Below are 24,446 nucleotides of genomic sequence, written 5' to 3'. Positions count from 1 at the left end.
TTTGTTTTTGGACTCTTTGTGCTCCCGTTTTTTGTTCCGTACCAAACAAACTTAAAACGTTAAAACTAATGTCACCAATTGATTTTTACCTTTAAACACAAGTATATTGTTTTAAATTTAATTAACAAACAAATATTTCAATACAACAAAATGCAGTAAATTAAATCCAACGTAAAAAAGTTCATTTAAAATGAACAGCACTTTAATTTAAAGAGGATTGTCCTAATAGGCTCTCCGTACTTCTGAGTTTGCACATGTGCAGTGTGGAAGTTTGATCAGCTGCTACTTTCAACCGAGATTTGCATGTGCTTAGTAGCCTGGATAGAATCCATCGCCATTTGGTAAGTACAACAATTTAAGGATGACAAATTTGATTAATTAAACTAACTGATGAACATCTGACACTTTCGGGAATACTTTTGCTTTTTTTTAAAAAAAACAAATGATGTATGGTAAAGATTTTTAACACTGTAGCTTGTATACCTTTCTCACATGGTAGCAGTATGAAGACATTTAACAAATACTTGGACCCACTTTGGTGTAATTTTCCAAAAATCTTTTGCAATTCATGTTAAGCTGAGACTTGCCTACTAAGACCAACAGTTTTAAAATTACTCTCAATATCTACCACACCTGCTCCCTGACATCAGTAATGACCACCGGAATTGCCAGCGATCCTGTAGTTTGAAGAATGAAATGTATATATAGTGTATTTTAGAAACATGCATCAATTAAATTGCTATGTTGTTTGAAAGAATTCTACCCCATGTTGATTTCTGGTTTAGTGTTAAACTGAGTGATTTAAGCGATTAACAATTTGATTTGTAAAGTATAAGACATGCATTCATCTGTTTTCATTAAAGTGGAGAATTATGTGTAATACTGTTATATGTAATGCAGTATAACTAATGCAGTTGTGCATTATTAAAGACGAATTGACTCTTATTGTTAAAAAACTCAACTCCTATTATAGAGAACAATATCGATCCTTTGAGTTGCATCCAACAAGAGAGTTCACAGCAGTTGATCAGAAGGAACTTGCTGACCACTATCCATTGGCTGAATACAAAGTTGGATCCCTACAAATAGTAACTGACAAACTGACAAAGCGGACTGACAGAGCTTTGAACCTTTCAAACTTCTCCGCTGCTTTGTCAGTGTTTCAAAGCAATTCGCCAGGACAGCAAGGTGGTGCGTTGCTTCTTGAGACTGGCACAACTCATGTGACTCGCTATCTTTTAATCCCTCCGGGACCAATTGTTTAAAGCTTGTATCATCAGACTTCATCAGCTAGATGTTCTTCAATCTGCTCCATGGTAGAACTCTGCTATTTACTCTCTCTTTACCTCTAAATTGCTGTTTTTGTGAGATGAGAAAACCGGAAGAGTGACTTTCCTGTACTGAAGTAGTTAGCTGACCAATCACAGGCTTGCGCTGTCAAATAAATGGCGTTTGACATTTATTTAAAAACTTGGGCATGTCTCTGTCTGTCCTTGCGAGTCTGCTACAGGGTGCTTACCTTGCGCAAAATGGCAAGGCCCACACTGACGAAGAAGTATAAACTAGGCTTAAAAATTAAATTTTGGATTGGTTTTCATTAAGAAACATTCACAGATAATTTAGTTGCAAATAAATTCCACCAAAATGACAATAAAATGTTTTGTTTGTTTTTTGTTTTGTTTTCCAGAATCAAAACAAGGCTGCAACTTTAAGAATCATTCTTGGAGAGGACAATGCATCAAAATGATCTCTTCCCAATGGGATACCCAGTTCACTAGAGTACCTCAAGGAAGAAATTAGAAGGCAATTTGGTTTGACTGGAAGCTTCAGGCTTCAGTACAGAGACATTGAATTTGACAACGAGTTTGTGAACTTGACACTGCCTTCAGAAATCAAAGACAAGTCCACAGTTAAAGTTGTTTACTTGCCAGTTGAGTCAGATGTAGTCTCTCTCAATGCCACACCCCAGGAGAGAGATGACTGTTCCACCCCATGTTCACTAGCTGATACAGACATTCTTTCTTCTGCTGAATCTACCTTTTCAGACTCTACACTGAGATCACAACCATGGCCCTTAAAATTCCGAATACCTGAGTATTAGTGAGTTTAGTTATGAGGTGCAATTTCAGTTAGAACAAGGAAACCAAGCCTTCCTTAACAATGGTACTCTTCTGCATCCAAGTACCAAACTCAAATCTGATATACTGGAGAGTTTGGCATCAGAAATGGTCAAATACAAAATCTATCCTTCCAGCGGAGAATTTGATAATGTAGCTGAGGCCCTGATAACAAAGTATCCATGCTTAAAGGAGCAAGGTTCAGTCACTGGCTATTATGGATGGAAAATCAGCCTGAAATACAAAATGACAAACTACCGAACTAGACTAAGGAACATTGGCTGCCAAGAGCTGACAATTAATTCAGTGAAAGAAAAGCGGAGTGGCATGGGTCCAGGTCCCAACCAGGTGAAGAAGCCACGAAAGGCAGAAGTCAACTTCTGTCCAGATTATCCACCAGGCGAAACTAAAGAAAGCCTTGAGGAAGAAAGGAAAGCTCTTCTACTAGAGGTTAAAAAGAATAAAGATCAACTAATAAAAAGAAAAATGGAAAAAACCTTTGCCTACCGAAGATGGGAAATCATCAAAGACATGCCATTCATTGCAGAGGTCAAAAACAGATGGCCTGCCCTGTTTTCTGAGACTGAGGTAATTCTTAGTAACTTTGTTATTGCAAGTCAGTTTCATAATCAATCAATCAATCAATCAATCAATCCAAGCTTTATTCGCCACATGCAGGTTGCCCTGCAGTGAAATGGGACCCCCCCCCCGACCTTACACACACAACACAGACATTACATGGGGATACAAGTCGGAGAGCGGTAGCGTTACAGAAAAAAACACTGAAATGTACATTACAATGGGAAAGTACAAGAGGAAAAAAAGAGACCTCTCCTCATGCTGTGCTCTCATGGTAGGACAGCATGAGAACAGGAAACAAAAAAACTCCTCTGCACAAAAAGCACATAAATGTCCACAACACAACATTACGAAGGACATGACAAGCCACAGGGTTGGGTGGGGGGTGAGGAGTAATCCGAAGCGAACACAGCAGCTGCCCTGCCCAGCGCTACCATTCCAGCGCGGGCTCAGACCCGCCGTGTTCCCCCGCAGGAATCAAGCATCGAAGGCGTTGGAAAGGGAGGGGGGATGAGTGTGTGCATATCAGTGTGTGTGTGTATGTGTGTGCGTGTCCAAAGTTCAGCTGAGACAGTGTCCTTCGCTCTGCCAGGCTAAGTAAACAGTCTTCCAGCCAACCCAGGTGGCCTTGCATAGAGTGGGAGGAACAGTCTAAACACAATCTGTTAAGGGAAAATCCCAAACAGAAGTCTGCCAAGGCAAACAGAAACACAGTGAGACAAAATACTTAATCACATGTACATGGGTGAACGTCTCAAGTGAGAGTCACACAGTGTACCTTTTTATTCGTGCATTTATAGTCCCTGGTGCCCACACAACAGGGCGGCGTATTTTTGCTCTTCTCAGAAAAATGACTATACAACAGTATGTGGCTATCTTACTGGAACATTCCGTTCCTCTTTTTATCAAGACATGTTACACAGGCGTGCTCTCCCGCCCAGCAGGCCGTCCAAGGACGAGCTTCCGGCAAGCAATATGAATCACAAACAGCAATGCATTTAATAAAAATCTTTTTACATTTCCCTCCTGTTGTTTGACTTCTTTAATAGTTAAACAATCTGTTTGTTATCTATGCATGATTTCTTGGCTTGGCATGTCATTCACAGATCAATTACAACATCATAGATAAGTCATCTTTAGGAGGGTCATCTTCGTCTTCGTCCATGGGCAGAGTCAAATATGCCTGTACACGGACTGCGATCACCTTGTTTGTCATGGACTGTATGCAGGGAAGAATACCTGTGGTAAAACAGCAAAGCAATAACAGTAAAACTCCCACAAAAACTAATCCTTTAATCAAAAGGGACTTCCATGAGCCGCTTATCAACCATGTAAGCCAATCTTCAGTGTTTGTGACATAGTCTTGTTGTTGTGCAGCCCTGAGTTGTCTCAGTGTGTTCAGAGCATCAGTCATATTGGATGAGTGTACATTATCTGGAATGTATGTACAGCATGTGTTGTTAAAGAGGACACATAGTCCTCCCTTTTTCAGCGAGAATCATGTCCAATGCTACTCTGTGTTGCATTACTGCAATGCGTAGAGCGTCAATTTCTTCATTTTGTTCCTTGTTGATCTTACAGGAAGCATTCAAAAACAGTCCAAAACGATAGTCCAGAGTTTCAATTCGTAAAGCATGTTTTCCAACTCCTACCCAGGGAAACAGGGCGTGAGTAACCTTCTGGCCAGTCGTCCAGAGCTTGAACATCTGATCCCCACATGGGGTCAGTTGGCTGCACTGCAGAGACATCTCTTCGTCGTCGAGTCCTCGTGGCGTTTCCCGTAGTTATTCTGAAGGTGTGGTCAGAGATGAAGATTGGGGCGCAGATGCCAGTCCATCCTGGGGGCAGTATGAAATAGGCACGTCGTCCACACAGCCAGGCCATTCCTTGCACCCAGTAGGTGCCATTAGAGGGGTTGGCTGTGTTCACAGGGGCACCTTCTCCATTTCCAGCGGTCCGATTACAATTAGTGGTGTTTCCCAGCGGTCTGTTACCGTTGTCTTGTCGGTAGCACATGGAGTGGTTCTTCCCTGGGGTTTGGTCCAAGAACACTGGGAAGTGAATGGATGTGTTCCGGTTCGTCACGTTGAAGTTGATCCAGAAAAGTTGATCACACGTTCCATTGTCAAGTCCAGCGTCTTCAATGGTGATTATCTCGTGTTGGGGTGGTCCCTGAAAGATACTAAGGAAGTTAAGCGAGTAGATGGTAGATGAGCTTGTCTCGTTGATGATGATTTTATTATGCTGATAGCCAACGCCCGAAAAGCTGGCGGCACGTTTGGCTTGTGTTTTGTTCTTTATTGTCCTCGAAAAGTGCGAGGAGTCCTGCTAGGAGCAGGAGGACAGCTGCTAGGACGGCGAGTGTCTTCATGACAGCCAAACACACCTAGATCCTCGGGTGAGTAGACTACTGGCAAGAAGTAGAGGGCGGGATATACCCAATCAGCCCTCTCTTCACCAGGTAGATCACCAGAAGGTAGGGGTGCTGGAGTCTATGAGTCTAGGCTGTCACTCACTTTCTTGCAGTGGCTTTGGTGAATCCAAGATGGTCTTTCTGCTATCTTACAGGCAGTTGGTGTGGTGATAAGCACTTGGTATGGGCCTTCCCAGCGGGGCGAGCTCCAATTCTTTCTCTGGAGAACTCGAATCAGGACCCAATCACCTGGCTTCAACCTGCAAGATACTGGAGAAGATTCAGAAGGCAGTTTATTGTTCAAAACAATATCTTTGTTTTCTAGTAGCTTCGACATCCATTCTGCTAGTGTGGTCTCTCTGATTGATTTATCTAAAGGTTCACTTGTGATTGGCAGTGGAAATGGTCTGCCATGAATGATTTCAAAAGGTGTGAGTTTCTGAGAACCCTGTGTTAGTCTCATCCACATTTTTACTAGGCCTATACACTCAGGCCATGGTCTCCCTGTTTCTTCCATACATTTTCTAAGTCTCTGTTTTATTGTGCCGTTAGTTCTTTCCGCTAATCCTGCACTTTGCGGGTGATAAGCACAGTGATTTTTGATGCTGAATCCTAGTGCTTCAGAGACTTTGCTGATTACCTCATTGACAAAGTGTGTCCCATTATCTGATCTTATCAGAGTGGGGATGCCATATGTTGGAATAAAATGGTTACATAAGCATTTTGCTACTGAAATGGCATCTGCTTTCTTTACTGGGTAGATTTCTGGCCATTTTGAGAATACGTCTATGATCACTAGAGCGTATTTTGAGCCTTGGCATTCATTTAGTTCAATAAAATCCATGTGGATTGTGTGGAAAGGATGAGGTGGTGTGGGAAAATGACCTGTTTTTGGTCTGAGATTCCCTTTTCATTGTGTTTTTGGCAAATCATGCATGTTCTGACAAATTTCTGAAGTTTCGAAATTTAGAGTGTAAAAGTGTTTTGGAGATTATACCTACTATCCCTCCTGTTGACACATGAGTAACTCCATGTGTCACTAAGGCTGCTGTTTTGTGTAGAGATTTTGGAAGTATTGGTTTTCCTTCACAAACCATCAAGTCATCTTTTAGTTGCGCTCCGCATTTCAGCCATTTCCTTTGCTCAGCTGTGGGAGCTGCTTCTTGTTCATCCTTTGTCAGTAAAATTGTTTCCCTTTGTAATTTCATAGTCATTCTTCTGATGTGCTGCACACTTGCAAATTGCTAAATGTCGCATCACATGAGGAGTTTCCTCCCATGTAAACAGATGTGTGCCATGATAAAACCTTCTCCACACACTAGAAACATGAAACTAATTTCAACCGTTGTTACATCTTATTCACTTATTTTATAATACAGTTATTTTTTCAAATCTAATATCAATCAACTAATTTGCATATCAGCTTATAATGCGCTAAATTGACAGGTCAACAGAAATGCACATTCAAAAGATTATCACAAAAGAGAATTTCCTCCATACAGTAAATTACTTGTGTTGCATCAATCAAGGAGAAAGCATCTCACAATTTATTGTATTACCAACTAAATTTATTGTCTGATCACTGCTTGGTCATACCAGACTCTCTCTGTGTCTTTATTTTTCCTTCTCTGTTTTCACAAACGTTTCACCTATTGTCCTGCAAGCTGGAGAGTTAAATGTCAGTAGTGGGTAAATTCAGCAGTTGATAACAAAACTATTAAGTTTTTCCTGTTTTAACACCAATGTGAGATATAGAGGCGCACATATAGTGTGTGTTCTAGTGTAAGCTGCTCTTCATTGCATGTATGTGTGTTAGTACGCTTGCATGCAGGGCCTCTGGGCCTGTCTCACCCAAAAGGGCATTTTCTTAACAGTTGCCTTTCACTCGCGTGTGTTAAGAAAGGCAAGTGTACTTGTAGCAGTTGTGAGATTATTATGCTGTCATATATTACATTAAACCTGTAATCAAAATGAGTGAATCATGACACTGCTGTAGGCCACATCATACTTCTTGTGGAATCAGTATGTAGTTTTAGTGTGCATCACACTTCTTAGTTTAAAGAATGTGAAAATCATTAGATTTATTAGATAGGTTTGTATTATCCTATACTGCTGATTTACTGTGAGTGAGTTACACTGTTTCATGACATTTCATACTGCCGAGTTATGAAGAGAATATTGTATTCAGAGAGTAGGGGCCTCTCTCTTTTTTTTCTTTGTGATAGTAAAGAGAACAGAGCACATGCCACGGGAGCGTCACCCCCACCCTTGGTGGAAGCAGAAAAACGGGGAGCCAAGGTCATAACTCAGGCTCACAAAGAGTCAGAAAGAATGTGAATACTTAGTTTTGTGGCTGTGGCGCATTCTGTATAGCTTCTTTTCTTTGTTTAGTAGCTTTCTGCCTTCACCTGAGGGTGTGCCCTAAGCATGTGACTTCACGTCTCCATAATTGGAGTTTATTTAAAGATAAATAAGATGATTTCATATATTGCTCGCAGATCATGCACTAGACGATATGTTGCAGTATTAGCCTGCTTCAACACTTAAACAAAACATCACTCTTTGTTTTATTATTATTATTATTATTATTATTATTATTATTATTATTATTATTATCCTGTCTCAAAACAGAAAATGAAATTGTAGTTGTTCTTGGCCGAGAAACACAAAACCTCTCTTTTTTTTTTTTCAAAACAAGAAACTAAGTTTTAATTTTTCTGCCTTGTCACATAAAACAGAACAGACAACCCAGCTCTCAGCTGGCTCTGGACTTATCATCATCAAGGACGCATGGTGAGAGCTACTTCAGAAGTTACAGTGCTCATCACTCAAGCAACATTTAAAAAAGGAACAAAAAACAAAACTCAGCACACTACACAGAGAACAACAACAAGACACAACTGAAGGTGTTGTTCTTGTTTGTTCTCCTTGAATTTTAGAATAAAGTTATTACATCTCCATTAGTAAATCATATGCCTAATCATTATGTGCCACTGTGATCCACAAGTATGATCACAAATTTATTTATTTTTCAACCCAACAAAACAAACAAACAAAAACAAAAAACAAATTGCCTATGGCATCATCAAGGCTTTGCGTTCATATTAATTGAGTGTAAGCTGCTTTCTTCATTGCAAGTATTTATTACAATACGGTTTAATTCATGCATCTTATCACAGAGTTCTAAATTCAACCTATCTCCTCACACACACACGGTTTCCTGTCACCGACAGGCACACATTTCCTGTTTCTGCAGACTCTGTCTTTCATTGTATTTATAGTCTAAAAACCCTCTTTAATTCTACTAAAAACAATCTAAATCCCTTGATCTAAAAACGATACACCTTTATTTCACACACACTTTTAAATTGAGCTCTTTCAGACATCAGGAATCATCACACACACTGCCTTTTCTCTCAAACTTCCACTTGTTCACACACTCTACTATGAACCTTTGTAGTGTTATTATTACTTATGTTTTATTATTTTTGTACAAATCACACCCAATCACTCAAAACCTACTACTCACAGCATTCACACAGTTAAAATCACTCAAAATATGCTTTCATACGAGTATTTCAGACATGCTTTTCAAGATATATAGAGGTCAGTCACTGTACATCCACAGTAATGAATTCAAACTCTATTTATACAATTGTAGTGAGCAAAACCAGCATCTCCATGCGCGTCACCGCTCCTCATTAGCTTGGTAGTGTCCACATATTTAATTCAGCTTCTCAATCTTGTAGCTTTAGCTGTTGTATACAGGGTTTGGCTCATTAGTTGTTAGTATAGGTTTGCTCTTCATCTTAACAAAGTCTCATCTAAGATGACAGGTTTACAAGCAGGTCAGGTGTCTCTATGCACCTGATTAGTGTAGTTATTTCCTTATTTTCTTCATCTCCTATATCATTGTACTGAGTTTGAGCAAACCTTAAGCTTGAATCAGACTACTTTTAACAATCTTCCACCTCGCATCATAACTGACTGAGGTGCCTCTTCCTATTAATAGTATGTCATTATTAATGTTATCATTGTATTGTTTTTCCTTTTTTATAACAGCAACAGTATATTACAATACACTACTTTACTACTAATATACAATAGCATATTAGTTTATATTTTATTATGTATCCATCACGGGTCTGTGTGAATCTGCAGCTTCACACCTTCCCAAGCTGGAGACATTTTCCTTGGCTGAACAATGACACAGCCTTAATATGCCTTATGCATCTCTCTTTTTATTTAATATATTTTGTGTGAATTATCTGGTTTCACGCATTCTATTCATTTAGCTTGGTTGTCTTCCCAATTTTGTTTCATTGCTTTAATTTAAGTTAACCTTAATTTAACCTTTTGTTTATTCCACTTCATTCCTCTTTCCATGCTTTAAAATATTACAACTCTTGTGTATGCTTTGATTTCTTTTTTGGATCTTTTTCAGTATTTATTTCTGCCTGTAAGGTTTCTTTTAGTTTTGTTAAAGCGGAGGGGCTACACTTTCCCTCCCATGACGGGCATTTTGTTTTCTTAGGATTTCTCCATCTACATGCACTAATTTGTCCGGCGCCTGGACATTTCTTTTCTAGCCACTGCTCGTCAGCAGTGAGTTTTGTTGTTTTATTACCTATTATTAGTTTATGCTTCTTTTAGCGCTTAGTAATACACACACACCTGTGGCGCTTTCACTGGCACGAGAACAGAGAGAGGTAGCTGACACGCCCTTCTACTTTCAAGCTATTCTTGAAAGCGGTGTCACCTTTACGTGATGAAACACGACCTTCCTCTCAGTTCACCAGTACTTCAGCGACCAACAGTAAACAAATTAGTGGAATAGTTCAGCCTTCTTATTGTGCTGTAGAAATCAACTTATTCCACCAACAAAATGAACAATGAAGACAGACAATTACGCGCGTTTCCGTAGGCTACCAATCTATTAAGACGAGTCTACTTTTACCCTTTCGGGGAGCTCTCAATCCCTCTGGGCAAGCTCAATATTTATTTTACCTTAACCCTTTCGGGGAGCTCTCAATCCCTCTGGACAAGCTACTTTAATAACCCTTTCGGGGAGCTCTCAATCCCTCTGGACAAGCTACTTTAATAACCCTTTCGGGGAGCTCTCAATCCCTCTGGACAAGCTACTTTAACTTTTAGGTTTCGTTTTCGATTTCACGCAAACCTCTTTGTCTCAAAGTTATCTGTCTTCCCTTAATGCTGGTTTCTTCAGATGCACCCGATCAGCCCCCGACGGTGCGGACCACTTATAAGACGTTGGCCAAGACCCGAATTCACGTCCTTGGGCTTTATCACGCACCTAGTGCGTGAGCTGTCGACAGACTTCAACGTTTGGTTCTCGCACCGGCGGGATCTGGTGAGGTGCCTCTTGTGGGAGCTGCTTTAAATAGGCCGTCCCATCCGGCTCGAAGGACCAAGAAATGTTAAGGGAAAATCCCAAACAGAAGTCTGCCAAGGCAAACAGAAACACAGTGAGACAAAATACTTAATCACATGTACATGGGTGAACGTCTCAAGTGAGAGTCACACAGTGTACCTTTTTATTCGTGCATTTATAGTCACTGGTGCCCACACAACAGGGCGGCGTATTTTCGCTCTTCTCAGAAAAATGACTATACAACAGTATGTGGCTATCTTACTGGAACATTCCGTTCCTCTTTTTATCAAGACATGTTACACAGGCGTGCTCTCCCGCCCAGCAGGCCGTCCAAGGACGAGCTTCCGGCAAGCAATATGAATCACAAACAGCAATGCATTTAATAAGAATCTTTTTACACAATCGTTATCAGGGAGTTTTTGTTCGGCTCCAGCCTTGAGCTCTCAGCTGGCACCGAAGGGATAGCTGAGTTATGATGGTGGTTTTCTTTTTATGTGAACAACTCATGAGAATTTCAAAGTTGTTCTTAACACTCCAACACCGACACTGGTCTCTCCATTTCCCGTTGGAGAGCCGCTAACTTCTCCATGATGTTATCCAGCTTGCGCTCCGTGGTCTTGCCATTCTTGTGCCCAGAGAGCCGATTCTGACACCTCACGACCGTAGTGAGCTGTTCTAAGATGTTATCCAACTTTCGCTCAGAGGTGTTATCCTGGGCGAACTTTTCCTTGATGTAATCCCATGTATGTTCAGAGGTGTTATTCTGAGTATTCACTGCAGCTGTGAGCTTCTCCAAGATCTTAACCATGCTGCACTCAGTGAGCCCATTCTGAGAAGTCGCGCCTCGTCCCAGCGTTTCAATCCCAGCGGGCAGCCTTGTGGGGGTTTGAACAGCCGGTTCCGCTTTCTTAATTCTCCGATAAACCAGGGCCAAGCCAGCTCCGATCAGCAAGAACCCTGTTATGGTTCCGAATAGGTAGATATCTTCAGCGTCCTCGATCGACAGTCCCGCCAGGCACACGACCCTCCATGTCTGCCACCCGTCCATCGTGTATCCGGCAGGGAAAGTCCCTCCAGGGAACTCGGGCTCTCCCGAGCCGGGGCTTCTCGTTGCGTGTTAATTGCATTCAGAGTCCAGTTGATCAAATCTATAATTCTCTTTTAGGTTTTAGAAACAGACTGTGAGAGAGTGTTCCAGGGAAAGTGAAAAAAAAAGCACGAGACAAGACAAGGACATAAGAAGCTAAGCAGGGAGGATAAGGGAGAGGAGAGGAGAAAAGTGCGACCGCCTTCGCTGAGAGCCAAACGAGGAAGAACTTGTATTTGAAGAAAAACAAAGTACTGTAATTTGTTAATTTTAAAAGATACAAAATGTTTGACTGAAAGTTGTAACATTCTTGCATGTGGCCTCTAATAAAATTAACCCTCTCGAGGCAGGCGTTGCCGATTTGCAACAGTTAAAAACTAACAACCTGATTACCCCACATACATATTTTATGAGTGTTTTTTTACTCAGAAGCACTGAGTAAAACCACGTCGTTGGTACCTGCGCATCTTGTACTATTTGATTGACCTATCATTGGTCAATGGCTGGCTCCTCTATCGCCGTCATCTCACCCAGAAGCAGGAGAAAAAGTATATGCCACTTCTTGACTTCCGTGTTCAAGTTGCAGATGCCCTCATCAAGGTTGGCAAACAGGCTGACTTGAACAGCAGGAAAAGAGGACGACCGTCATTGGAAGATGATCCAACATCCCATCAAGCTGCCCCACCTCCACCTCCACCTCCACCTCCACTTCAGCGGATCGTTGCACCATCGGTTGACGTCAGACTCGACTGATGCGATCATTTTCCCATTCATGCTGAGAAACGTGGACGTTGCAGACTGTGCAAGAATGGCTACATGCAAATGGCCTGCCTGAAGTGCAAAGTACTTCTGTGCTTTACGAAAGACAAAAACTGTTTCTTGGAGTACCACACCACAAAGTGACATGCCAACATGGCCTACTCAATGAGGATTTGAGATTTTGGATTTGGATCCCATATTGTTTTTGTTGTTGTTCTGTTACTGAAAAGCACTTTGTTACATTGTTTTGAAAAGTTTTATACAAATAAAGTTAATGTTCATATCATATTCAATCTTCAGTGTCAATTTACCACACCGGGCCAATGTTGTAAATCCGCAACATCCCAGAACTCCTTGCATGTGAAGGTCTCACTAAAAAAAAAGTCAGGATTCTATTGTACTACCCCATATGATAATTTTCCCCAAATATCAGATTTTTCCTGTAACTAAAACTTAATTTGAGCCTGAGAGGGTTAATAGAGAATATTAAAACTAATTTTTAATGTTTCAGGTTGTTGCAGAGTTCACCCGCATCACCATGGTTCCTTTGTTGTCGACTTTCATGGCCAAGCTGGACCACTACACTGACCACCTTCTTAGAGTGTTGAAGAAGAAGGGGGGGAACAGCTAAACACAATATCAACGTAATCATGGCAGCCATGGATGGGGTATGTATTTTAGTTGACCTAGATTGAGCTCTGAAATTATTTGAATGCTTCTTCAACTTCTGTGTCTGTCATTAATCAGAAATTTTATTCAACTGAAATTTTGTATATTTGAATATTTTGTAGATACATGTGAATCAGTGACATGCAGTCAAGTGAGGCAGCACCTTAATGAGAAGTAAAATACTAACAAAAGTGAAATTCAATTTGTACACTAGATTTTAAATTTGCTTTCTGTGTGATTTCAATATTTTTATGGTCAAAATTGCTGTAATTATGCATTTTCTGTTCAAATACAAGGTAAAACGCTGAGAGGAGGCAATGATGATGCTGAGCCTCACGGCGGACACACACGCTGCTGTTTCTCTAAATCGCCAACATACATGTTTGATTACACATGTAATACAGATGCTGACTTTCTGCAGTCTGCCTAATTTATTTGACAAATGTGTGTTACATGTTTAATGTTATTGGCCATAAATGTGCTGCAAAAATGCGTGGAGTGAGGCTGATGCAGGGCAGTGCTGAACCCTAAAGGCAACATGTAAAACAGGTGCACGTATATGGATTCATAGTGTAATCACATTACACTGAGAGCACCACTGACACAGTGGATAAAGCAGCGCACTTAGGGAACATCAGTAAAATTCACAAAGGGCAAATTGACACCAAATCAGTCCTAAGAAATGAAACGCACCAATTTTATTTCAATGCATTTCCTATTTATAAATTAATAAATTACTGTAAAATTAATGATTTTTATATAATTACTTCTAGGTCATATGACCAATTTATTTACTACACACAAAAACATGAGACACACCAAACTTAAATTTTAATGCATCTTCTATAGGGCTGGGCACTTATCGCATCGCTTATCAATATTGTGACAACACACGTCCTATGTGATTAAAATGATAAACTGCTTTCAAACCTCTAAAAAAATGATAACTTAGTTGAGACTATTACTTGCATTAATGTCAAACGTATCATCAATTCAGCAAGATAAATAACTACTGGTTTGTCTAAATAGCACATTTGCTAAGTACAATTTGCAGTATTTCTATTTGAGAGGCTGCATTGATAGATTTATAGACAAAAATACTATTATGAACTGTTATCTTTTATACACATTTGAATTTCTTCAGAAGGTGCTGATGGAGTTGGATGGGAGCAACCTATCCATGAAGGTGCAAGTTCTGAAAAACAAACTCAGTGAAACAGCCTGCAGTGAACTATAGAGGACACTGAACTGGTTTCAGGTTCTCGAACTCTTCTCCTTGCACTTTATAAACTGTTCAGTTGGAATTGCCACAAGAACTTCTGCAAGGCCTTTCACTTTTCTGCGTTCTTTGTTCTTGAACTTTTACCAACATCCAACTACACTGAAAAAGACTGCTCCTAACTTTGGACTTCAGTTTAAGTTTTGAAGAAAAGGTTATTTTTCTAAATATGGACAAAAATGACACTAAAATAATTTCTACCTGCTGTTTGCAGGGCTGTATTGTGGGCTTTTCATTGTAGCCCAATCAAGTTTAAATTAAGTCATGTTAATGTTAAAAATATTGGAATCACAACACTTTCCAGTTTTAATCATTTCAGTTTAACATGACATTCTGTATCTTGTCTTCCTGCACTTAAAATGCACTTGAATATATGTGAAGATTGTTTAGGAAAAAAGATCCAGAAGCATTTGAATTGCTCAAAGTTTGCTTCAAGTTTTACACAAAGTGTTATTAAAGTTAGGTTAAATGAATAAACTTGTGTTCGATTGATTTAATTTACAAACTTAAATAGAGTAATTTGCAATTTTGTTAAAGTGATTAAATCCTATAGTTTCAGTAGAGCATGGTTTGGTTGAATAGATGTATCAGATTTACTTAAAATTTCGTGTTCAAATTAAATGTATCATACATTTTATATTTCACTAACCCAGTTGTGTGGAACCAGTGAAACCAAACAACCTCTAGCGAAGCGGATGGCACAACACAGAAGAGCAACCTCATCAGGCCAGGACTCTGCAGTCTATTTACACCTACAGGCCAGTGGACACTCTTTCAACGATGAGGATGTACACATCCTGGACAGGGAGGAACGCTGGTTTGAGCGCGGAGTCAAGGAGGCCATTTACGTGAAGAGGGAAAGACCATCTCTGAATAGAGGAGGGGGCCTAAGGGTACATCTTTCGCCATCTTACAACGCTGTGATTGCAGCCATTCCCCAACTCTCTGTGAATGGTACTCATGGCCATTGATCAGTGTTCTTTGATCAGTGGGTTTTGGTCAGTGGTTGTTGATCAATGGTCATGGGAATTTGCACAATTATGATTAAGGAACTGACCTCACAGCCCATTGTTCCTTCAGTGGGCTGGTTTCAGTCATTATGCAAATGTACTGTTTATAAGGTTTGGGGAAACCTGCAGTCAGCTGAGACTGAAGAAGTCACTTGGATGAGTGACGAAACGTTTCTCCCACAAAACGCTACGTCCAGATGAACAGATTCAACTTTTGGAGATTTACTTTCCTGGATGATTGAGAATGCATCAAGACATATCACAATAACGTTGCAGCGTTGGTATTTAAGGATTAAGTGAAAATAAATAGGCGGAATTTGTCCCAGCAGCCCCCAGTTCTCAGGACCACTGTCCCCAGCAATTTCTAAAAACGTGTTCCGTCTTTTCAATTCAATTCAATTCAATTCAATTTTATTTATATAGCGCCAAATCACAACAAAAGTCGCCTCAAGGCGCTTTATATTGTACAGTAGATAGCACAATAATAAATACAGAGAAAAACCCAACAATCATATGACCCCCTATGAGCAAGCACTTTGGCGACAGTGGGAAGGAAAAACTCCCTTTTAACAGGAAGAAACCTCCGGCAGAACCAGGCTCAGGGAGGGGCGGCCATCTGCTGCGACCGGTTGGGGTGAAAGAAGGAAAACAGGATGAAAGACATGCTGTGGAAGAGAGACAGAGATTAATAACAGATATGATTCGATGCAGAGAGGTCTATTAGCACATAGTGAGTGAGAAAGGTGACTGGAAGGGAAAAACTCAATGCATCATGGGAATCCCCGGCAGCCTACGTCTATTGCAGCATAACTAAGGGAGGATTCAGGGTCACCTGGTCCAGCCCTAACTATATGCTTTAGCAAAAAGGAAAGTTTTAAGCCTAATCTTGAAAGTAGAGATAGTGTCTGTCTCCCGAATCCAAACTGGAAGTTGGTTCCACAGAAGAGGGGCCTGAAAACTGAAGGCTCTGCCTCCCATTCTACTTTTAAATACTCTAGGAACAACAAGTAGGCCTGCAGTGCAAGAGCGAAGTGCTCTAATAGGGTGATATGGTACTACAAGGTCATTAAGATAAGATGGGGCCTGATTATTTAAGACCTTGTATGTGAGGAGCAGGATTTTGAAATCAATTCTGGATTTAACAGGAAGCCAATGAAGGGAAGCCAAAACAGGAGAAATATGCTCTCTCTTTCTAGTCCCTGTCAGTACTCTTGCTGCAGCATTTTGGATTAGCTGAAGGCTTCTCAGCGAGTTTTTAGGACTTCCTGATAATAGTGAATTACAGTAGTCCAGCCTGGAAGTAATAAATGCATGAACTAGTTTTTCAGCATCACTCTGAGACAGGATATTTCTAATTTTAGAGATGTTGCGCAAATGGAAGAAAGCAGTCTTACATATTTGTTTAATATGTGCATTGAAGGACATGTCCTGGTCAAAAATGACTCCAAGGTTTCTCACAGTGTTACTGGAGGCCAAGGTAATGCCATCCAGAGTAAGAATCTGCTTAGATACCATATTTCTAAGATTTTCAGGGCCGAGTACAATAACCTCAGTTTTATCTGAATTAAGAAGCAGAAAGTTAGCGGCCATCCAGGTCTTTATGTCTTTAAGACATTCCTGCAGTTTAACTAATTGGTGTGTGTTACCTGGCTTCATGGATAGATAGAGCTGCGTGTCATCTGCATAGCAGTGAAAATTTATGCTATGTCTTCTAATGATGTTGCCTAGGGGAAGCATGTATAATGTAAATAGAATTGGTCCTAGCACTGAACCCTGTGGAACACCATAATTGACCTTAGTGTCTGAAGAGGACTCTCCATTTACATGTACAAACTGGAGTCTATTAGATAGATATGATACAAACCACTGCAGTGCAGTACCTGTAATACCTACAGCATGTTCTAATCGCTCTAATAGGATATTATGGTCAACAGTATCGAACGCAGCACTGAGGTCTAGCAGGACAAGCACAGAGATGAGTCCACTGTCAGAGGCCATAAGAAGATCATTTGTAACCTTCACTAAAGCTGTTTCTGTGCTGTGATGAGCTCTGAAACCTGACTGAAACTCTTCAAATAAGCCATTCCTCTGCAGATGATCTGTTAGCTGTTTGACAACTACTCTTTCAAGGATTTTTGATATGAAAGGAAGGTTGGAGATTGGCCTATAATTAGCTAAGACAGCTGGGTCTAGAGATGGCTTTTTAAGTAAAGGTTTAACTACAGCCAGCTTGAAGGCCTGTGGTACATAGCCGATTATTAGAGATAGGTTGATCATATTTAAGATCGAAGAATTAATTAATGGCAGGACTTCTTTGAGCAGTTTTGTAGGAATGGGGTCTAAAAGACACGTTGATGGTTTGGAGGAATTAATTATTGAAGTTAACTCAGAAAGATCAATTGGAGAAAAAGAGTCTAACTTAACATCGATGGTACTAAGAGTAGCTGTAGATAATATTACATCTGTGGGATGATTATTGGTAATTTTTTCTCTAATGATAAAAATTTTATTTGTGAAGAAGTTCATGAAGTCATTACTAGTTAATGCTTTATATCAGAAACACACACTGCAGTCAATTATTTCACATTTGGCAGTGACGGGAGGGTTAAGTAACAGTCAGTGTCTTGTAGGGTTGGTGTGAGTATAGTGGGGTAATCTTAGATGGCAGTCAGTGCAGAAAACCAAAGAAGTATTTAACATGACTGAAACTGAGGGACTTTTTGTGAACAGCTTAAAGCTCCTCAGGATGGAAAAAAAAAAATCAACCTTCTCCCCAGTCTGAGGTCCAGAAAGCTCTGGAGCAGGTTATCATCAAGGATGTCTCTGTACATTGCTGCATTCATCTTTCTCTTGACCCCGACTAGTCTCCCAGTTCCTGCTGCCAAAAAACATCCCCACAGCGGGACGCTGAAACCACCATACTTCACTGTAGAGATGTATTAAACAGGTAAGGAGTGGTGGCTGGTTTGCTCCTGATGCGATAGCTAATAATTTTACTAAAGTTTTTTTTTTTTTTAATCTATCATCCAAAGATCTTTTAAAGGCATCATAGTAGGCTTCTATTCCAACTGTATATAAGTGCTTCTTGTAAGTGAATAAGTCATCCTCTTTGCTTTTGCTGGGACTTGGGCAGCTGTGGTATTACAGGACTGGTGTAACAAGTTAGGCACAACTGTCACCTCTGTGCCACCTTAACAATGGTGTCCACAACAAAAACTCAAGTTTACTGAGGTTGTGTGTGTCACTGTGCCTGCAAGCAAATATGCGAGTCTTATGACAACCCACATAACGCCTACCTTTTTGTCTGCAGATAACACTTTGATAAGTCACCGCTCAAAATGTTTAGAAGATGAGGAAAAAAAGTAAACGCAGCACACAGTTTATCATAGCCAGCATGTGTTTGGGGTGGAAAGTTCATAACAACTTAGCAGTCATTGTAGCAGGCAGCATGCAAACATATTAGCATAAAGTTTGATGTTAACATAAGCTAAACTGCTATCAGCTAATATGGTTTATCATTTAAAATGTATGAAAGCGGCTGCCCCTCTGTTGGTCTTCCTTGGTCTCTTGTGTTCTGGGGGCCTCTGGATGTCTGGAGTTTTGATCTCCTCCATACCTGCTTCATGCCCTGGAGGTCGGGGCAGTGGCCCCCCACACCCTCTAGCAGATCATTGCATGAAGGAACCTTTTAAAAACAAGCGCGTTCATGCTCACAGGTGTACACACGGGTGATCACACACACAAACTACACCCTTTTGGGCTCCTACCTCAAAGCACACTGTGCGCTGTCGATCTCACGTGCTGCACCATAATGTTTAATATTTAGTATTTACTGTCATATTCCCATATATCATTGTGATCTTGTTTATTACTCTTGTCTTCTTCTGCTTGCTTTCTTTTTTCTTTCTCAACAGGTGATCCAGGTGATCGATATATGTATTTTTTTTTTTGTCTGCTTATTCTGTTGGTTTTTGTTTTTTGCCCTTTTTCCCCGTCCCTCTTCTCAGGTTTTTTTTTTTCTTTCCCTCTTTCTTTCTCCCCTTTCTTTCCACCAGTCAAGTCTGTCCCGTATTCAGCAAGTGAAAATAAAATAAACAATAAAAGGTGAATCAGATGGACCATTACGGCAAGGCTGGGATGGTCCATTTGGTAAAGTAAATCCGTTGGGCATCTTTCTTCGCCTTTAGACAATAATTCTGATGGCAAAAGAACCAAACGGGACAGGTTAAAAAAATAAAAAAAAATAAAAATAAAATAAAATGTATGAAAGTTATTAATTTTATGCTACTTTCTTGCAATAAGCTAAATTATAAATGGCATGCTTGGTTATGTTCTTGAACCATACAATTGAATGGATACATGTACTGTAAAGGCCCCTATTTAATAAATTAATAATGCCAATGAATGATAAATAGTTAATTGCCAACATCATGGACACAAACATGTTATAAAGACCCAAAACACTACCTCAGAGGTCCAACTAAGAATTAATTTCTACTTGTAACTACTTATTATTCGGTCACCTTAGTTTAAGGTGAAGTTTTTTTTACATGAGAACGTGATTCATGTCATGTAATGGATGATATAGTAGTGGAAGTGTTTCTTTAGTGAATATGTGAGGGACATTCAAGCTATAAGCAGGAGAAACTGATAAAACTGCCTGTTTGAATATGCTGGTTACAATTTTATATTGCATGGTTAACAGGACATAATGTCCTTTTAAAGATTAAGACTTTAAAAGGACACCAGCATACCATTTTCAAACACTTAACTAATATTGTATTAAGATACCTTTCTAGTTTATTTTAACCAATACACTGAACTATCATCTTTAGAAGCCTACATAGACCAAATAGTCTATAAGGTCTAAAAATTGATGCTATAGAGACCTAATCACCCAGTAGAATATTTAACCCGTCATATGTGTCTTTGGCCTATTGTCCGTCACCTACATATAACAACTGCACATTATTAAGACTCAAACGACTGCTTACACATCAACACTGACTTGTCAAAGTTCGTTTAAAATTATATATAAAATTGCTAGCTCAAGTTGATGACATAGGTTACAACAGAGGTTCTTTCTTAAATTTCTTTTCATGATTATTTGTTAGTAACTACTTGTAGAAGACAACAGATACACTGAATTGTGATGGAAATGTGTTCCAAACCATCTCATACATAACTCCAATTCCCTCCCAGTATTCCTTAAATCTGTTATTGTGTGTTATGTGTGCGTTTGAGGATTTCATTTAGTAAAATATCACTTTGCATTTGCAAATCCAAACTTTGAAACTAAAACCTTCATTGGAAAAACTTTACAACAATGATGGTGAAACCTACTTAACAGCAAAGCCAGACACAAATAACCAATTTTCTGGCTATTTATTGCAAACACAAGTGATATTTGCGCAGAGTTGATCCTCTGTCCCCTATGTTCATGTATTTCCTTTGACAGTCCCGTGCCCTGCGTCAGTGTATTCTGTTTTGCTCCCTCCCTGTCTCCCTACCCGCTTTGTGTCGTTATTGCCCTTTACATGATAGAGCCTGCATTTTATCTTCTTTGGAAAATGCTAGTTGCGTAATTATACGTAAGCCAGGACTGCAGATGTTAGGGCGTAATGACACAGAGGCCAATACGGAATGCAGCAGGCGATTTCTGCTATGTGGTAACTGTAGGCTAAGACTCTGGTGAGTCAAGAGAAAATTTGTAATCTGATAACAGTTTTGGCAATGCCACACCACATACCTGATTACTTTATTAACTTTATTTGACAAGTATACCAACCTAGAAGCTGATATGAATGTAATAGTTTGATTAAGAAGTAGCCAAAGTATGGAAGTGTCTTCATTCTGACTGCTGCACCTTTCTGTGCTTTTTATGAGACACATCATGATCATTATGTTTAGCATATCTATATAATGCAATTACATGGTTAGGTGCAAATGTGTTGTACAGTCACACTATTTAACCAAAGATATGAACCTAATTAGCTAGGATGCATGAAGCCATACTGTTTTGATAAAGTTCAGAGGAAACAAAGAAGTCTATATAAAAAAATGAACAAGCTGAGAATCCATTTTCCTATTCTATTTATATCATTACGAAAACTGAGGGATGTGAGCCAACATAATTCTCTTTTTTTAGAACTGCTCTGTATTTGCTGTTTGTCATCACTTCATTATGTGATACACTTTAGTGACACAGTGTTTCCCAACACCCAGCTATGACTGTTGCGTTTTCCTGTTTCATGCGCTACAGTGTACCAAAGTTTCTACCAAATGTTATGGATTTTTTATTAACAAAGTCTGCAGACATGATGAGCAGTAGCTAACACTTTTTAATTCCCAAGTGCTTAAGAGAGCGAGAGCATTGAGCGGGGCAGATCCCAGCACAGTACTTGTTTAAATACAGTCAAACAGTACAAAAACATTCCCCATCTGCTGTTTACACCCTTGACCCCCCATCAACAGGAAATAATTTACACCCCCCCTTATCTCCTCTTACAGGATCACCTAAAGATTGCTTCCTGTCTCCCACACTTCCTGAGATGAGATCACCAGGCCCCACCATCTATTTAACTGTGTGAAACAGATGTATAAAACCAAGTGATACAAAAGCACTATTACTAAAACATGTGACCAATACATCAAATAAAATAAATTTCCATCACACAAGGCAAGTTTTTTTTCCTTTCTTTCTTCCTTTCTATTCGGGTGTCAAAAGTGTTCAGTTTTAGTTGCGCATACACGTATACATTTGTATCATGCTTTTAAAAAAAAAGTGACTTTGAATGATAAAAAAGACCGTATGAATACGATTCCAAAAGTGTTTAGCACTGTTGCCTCATGTTGTACAAACCTCCTAAATGGCTGACACCTTTCTACCCCTGTGTGGGTTTCCGTCCTGTTCTCTGTATGGAACACAATGATCTAAAAAACATGTTCTGTTGTGGGTCCTAACTGTAAATGATTAGCAACATGAACTATGAAATCAAATTAACCTTATAAAAATAAAAGACAATGGAAAATTTGTATTTGTGATAAACTTTGCCCTCACTTCAAATGGGTGTATAGCCATAAATAAAAACACAGGGATTACAGAGGATCGATGTCATGTGAGCAGGAAACCCTTTAATTCCATTCATTTCATGGGTCTCTGTACTGTACTGGGAATAAGACAGGTAAAATTAAACTGGAGCAATTGTTTATTTAAAAGGTTGGCAAGTTAATAGGGCATAACATAAAGTCAAATAAATCTACAATGACAGAGAGTTATTAAGTTATTAACATAAAAAAGACATTTCTTAATCCGTTCAGTATAATCTGATCATTTTCAGAAAACAAACAAAAAAGTCAGAGGAAATGTCAGTCTGCGTTACTGAATGGAGAAAAAGTTGGTGGTTCGATCCCTGTCTGCTCCAGTCTGAGTACTATATATCCTTGGGCAAAGATACTAACCCCAAGTTGAATGTGTGCGAATGTCAGATAGAAAGCACTTACATAGAAAGAGCACAGAAAAAAAGTGCTGGTGTGAATGGGTGAATGAAGCAAGTCGAGTAGAAAAGCGCTTTATAAGAACCAGTCCAATTACCATTTACCAATCCAGTAGAGTTGTGTGTGTGTGTGTGTGTGTGTGTGTGTGAGCGTTTTAGTAATAATGTCCCTAACTGCCCCTCATACCAAACTCTCTGTCACATTGTCACTTGAATTTGGATGTAGTCAATTTGTGATGCAAAAAAAGGTACTGTAGGTACTGTTTTTTTTTTTTTTTAAATTAGCAACAAATAAAAACAGTTTTCTATTTACCTTTATTGTTTCATTCCTTAATGTATCCAGTTTAAAGTTTCAGAGCTCACACATGCCATTGTCACCTAGAAACAGGCAGCGCACTCAGCATTGAAGTAATGAACTCAAATGAAAAGGTCTATTTGACTTCTCTGTCTCTGTGGGCTTAATCCTAAGAGGAATGCCTTTCTGAAGCATTAATCCCTCAACGTATTTGCAGCACTATTGATTTTTATAGTTATTTTTTGTGTAGACTTCTTTTCACACATTTGTCATTGTTCAAATTTCCTGCTCCGACTTGGCCTCAGGATGTGTAGAGGCAAGAATCAAGGCAACCAAAAGGAATAAGCGCATCGGTGGTCATGTGCTCAGCACGCAGAGGGAGAGTGGGAGACTAAAGGAGCTGCTGCAGAGCATCACCGTTGTAATGCAGTTTTGTGTGATTAAGTTGTGCCTTCATGAACCTATAAGTGTTATTCCCTTTGAAAGGTTAACTGGTATGATAATGGCTATAATTGTTTGTGCATGTTAAAGTTATGCCTCGGTATATTGATACCATATTATCAGATGTTATCAACATCTGATTGGAGTAGGAGCCACTCAGGAGTAATTTATGTGGATGATGAACATGAAAAAAATTTGTTTTGATGTAAAAAAAATAGTTATTCTAACAGTTATTCATTTCTTTAAATTCAACATCGAATTTGTACAAACCACAATAAGCTGTTCTTGTCATGAGCTGTGTGAAGAGGGCAGGATTGAAGTCCCAAAATGTAGATTGTCAGATGAAAACTAAACTAAAAGAGCAGCTTTATTGCTGGACTACAGAAATACAAAATCACACCAGAAAGAACTGGAAAGTAAACAAATGGACAGAACACAGTAAATGAAAGAGCTCTTGACATTGGGGGTTGGGGGGGCACAGGTGATAAATATACATGACAGGAAGTCAGGGCAGAGAAGACACACCTGGGGAACACGACTGAACACAATCAACTGAGGAGACAGGGGAAGCAAAGCTGAACATGGAATACACAGGGCAAGAGACTGTCAAACTAAAACAGGAAGTATGACGCAGACAGATGAAACCCAGGGAACAGAAGGAGAAGAGAGAAGGAAAGGAAGCAAGGGACAGATAGAGCGAGGAAGAGAGAGACCAGACTCCAAATACGAATATATACAGGGAGTGCAGAATTATTAGGCAAATGAGTATTTTGTCCACATCATCCTCTTCATGCATGTTGTCTTACTCCAAGCTGTATAGGCTCGAAAGCCTACTACCAATTAAGCATATTAGGTGATGTGCATCTCTGTAATGAGAAGGGGTGTGGTCTAATGACATCAACACCCTAT

General features: G+C 39.6%; 1 long non-coding RNA gene across 1 annotated transcript; it reads left to right on the top strand.

Annotated features, from left to right (window-relative positions):
- Positions 1 to 269: 269 nt before the first annotated feature.
- On the top strand, positions 270 to 21,940 carry LOC109204913 (uncharacterized). The gene is made up of 3 exons (XR_002064417.2): positions 270 to 341; positions 12,859 to 13,015; positions 21,816 to 21,940. It is a non-coding gene; the product is annotated as an uncharacterized LOC109204913 (long non-coding RNA).
- The last annotated feature ends 2,506 nt before the right edge of the window (positions 21,941 to 24,446 follow it).

The sequence above is a fragment of the Oreochromis niloticus genome, linkage group LG14 (assembly GCF_001858045.2).
Source record: "Oreochromis niloticus isolate F11D_XX linkage group LG14, O_niloticus_UMD_NMBU, whole genome shotgun sequence".
Taxonomy (NCBI): Eukaryota; Metazoa; Chordata; class Actinopteri; order Cichliformes; family Cichlidae; genus Oreochromis; species Oreochromis niloticus.
This window is presented reverse-complemented; position numbering and strand designations above follow the sequence as displayed.